This window comes from Lipotes vexillifer, unplaced genomic scaffold (assembly GCF_000442215.2).
Source record: "Lipotes vexillifer unplaced genomic scaffold, Lipotes_vexillifer_v1.1 scaffold802, whole genome shotgun sequence".
In the NCBI taxonomy this organism is placed as follows: domain Eukaryota; kingdom Metazoa; phylum Chordata; class Mammalia; order Artiodactyla; family Lipotidae; genus Lipotes; species Lipotes vexillifer.
In genome coordinates, this window is record NW_006790237.1 from 286272 (window position 1) to 288806 (window position 2535).

Below are 2535 nucleotides of genomic sequence, written 5' to 3' on the forward strand. Positions count from 1 at the left end.
GGCGGGAGAGGTGCCCTCGGGTGGGCTCCGCTCCGGGGAGGGGGCTCTGGGCGGGGTCGCCGAGGCCGGAGCTGGTGGCTGAGCCAGAGCTAGGAAGAGGGAGGCCGGCGGGAGGGAGGGGGAGGAGTCCGGGCGGGAGGCTCCGCCCCCGAGGGCGGAGTCCCGGCTCTCCAGCGCCCTCTACGTCGCAACCCCCCGCTTGCAGAGTTGGCGCCGAATTTACCCCCCTAAGACCGCCTCCTAGGAACTTGCGGGGTCGCTGGGATCCGAAACTCGCAAATCCGGCACCAGTTCCCCCAGGCAGTCAGTGCCTCTGTAAAGGTTGCAGCCCAGCCGCACAGATTCTGCCCTTGGCAGCGATTCGGGAGGCAGATCTCTGAGCTTTAAAAATCTTAGACAGGGACCCAGCGGCTGGCTTTTCAGGGGCCTCCAGCTCCAATCCACTCAAAAGACAAGAGAGCAGTCCCCAGTCCCTCTCTCAGACTCAGAAGTCTGGGTCGCCAGCACCTTCATCCCGCAGGAGCCAGGAGTCCAGGACCTCAACCCCCTCCTCCCCCAGGACCCAGGAGTCCAGGACCCCAGCCCCTCCTCCCTCAGACCCAAGAGTCTAGCCCCCCTTCCTTGGGACTTAGGGACCCACCCAACAATCTTGTGTCTCAAGCATCCTAGACCCAGGAATCTAGATGCACAATCCCTTCCTCCCTCTGGGACCCACAAATTCAGGTGCCCAGTCTCTTCTTTTTCAGAAATGTAAGGCTTCACTCCTGCTCTCCCAGACCCTGGAGTCAGCAGCCCACAGCTCTGGCTCCAGCCCCTCCTCCGGAGCTGCCCCCTCACAGGCACACATACACACCCTCAGGAGCCCAGGTGTCCTGCGCCACACTCCACCACAGCACTTTATAGAAGCGCTGGGCTTAGCCTCTCTAGCAGGAAGGGCAGGAGCTGGACAGCTGGCCTTGAGGGCCAGGAACAGGCTGTGTCTAGGAGGGGACACACATTGCTTTCCTCCTGGATGTCTGAGTACCCATGGGTGATGGACGTCAGGGTCCGTCAGTAAAAGAAGGGGTACAGCGGTAGTAGTTTCCTCAGATTGCTGGATGGATTGGGTGCCTGAGGGTGACATCCATCAGTCTTGGATTTGTGGGCCGCTGAGGGTGGTTTGTGTTAAGGGGTCAGTTTGTCTGAATGCCTAAAAGGGGCTCAGGCCTGGAGGAGGGGGCCCAGATTACTGGGTAGCAGTGGAGAAGGGAGCTAGGGGCTTGGACTCCTGGGTCTGAGGGAGGAGGGGGCTGGGGGCCTGGACTCCTGGCTTCATGATGGAGACCTACTTTGCAGGCCTGGCCTTCCGGGGCAATAGAAGCCAAAAGATGGGTCGTAGCATGGCGGACAACCAAGTCTGGGAATGGCCTCCTGCTTCACAAGCCTCAAAGTGGGGAGGGGGCAGAGGGCGGCAGCCCCTGGGCTCTGGAGTCCAAGTCCCAATCTGATGTCTCAGTGCCGGGGCCTGAGTCCCTGCCTGTTCCCCAACCCTTCCTCCCGTTTTATTTGCAGCCCCTCACTCTCTTGTCCCAGGAGGAAGGCAGAAGCTGGGAGCTGGGGAGGGGGGTGGCCCCCTCCCCCAGCCCTGGCAGGAGGAGGGGTCCCCAGGGAGGCCAAGAGGGGGGGCTGTGGGTCTCCCGGCAGGGGTGTACGGGGACTGAATGTTAATTACATCCCGAGCGAGTGTGTGTGTGTGAGAACAGAGCGAGTGTGCGAATCCCTCCCGCTCCAGCTCCTCCAAGCTGTGGCCGCCGCCCTCCGCCCACAGCCTCCCACGGCCACCAGTGCCCAGCTGGGGGGGTGTCGGACCGGGTGGGTCCGCCCGGCCCCCAGGGATCTCTCGTGCATCTGCCATCTGCCCGGTGAGGATCTGTGTGTCCGGGTGTCTGGGGCTGGGCTGATGGAGGGGAGGGGGGGGTGTGTCTGTAAGGGCTGCGGCGGCTGAGGGAGGGAGGGAGGGTTCTGTCTGTCCGTCTCGACCCTGAGCCACCTGCCTGGGTGTCGCGGGCCCCCCAGTTTCCTCCCTCCGAGCCCCCCCAAACCCGGATGGATGGTGTGTACCTGGGCTCTGTGCCTCCTGCCTTCGTCCGGCCGGGCTTCTGGCGTCCGCGGCTGCCTGTGTCCTCCTGTCTGTCCGAACAGCCCCTGACGGCAGTGGCAGCCCGGCCCCATCAGACCCGTGTGTGTGTGTGTGTGTGTGTGTGTGTGTGTGTGTGTGTGTGTGTCGCTCCTCAAGCTCCGGGGGTGTTGAGGGGAATCCCAGGGAAGTGAGGTGGTGCGTGTGTGTATGGTGTGTGTTTCTGCCTGTATTTAAGAGTGGGGGAACGAGGGGGGTCGTCTGGAGGTGGCCAAGCGAGGAAGGGGCGAGCAGTGCCCCCGACAGGCAGTCTTCCGCCCCTCAGGCACACACACACACACACACACACACACACACACAGGCCACCGGCTTCAGAGGTGACCCAGACAGACAGACAGACACAGAAGCGGGGGGGGGGG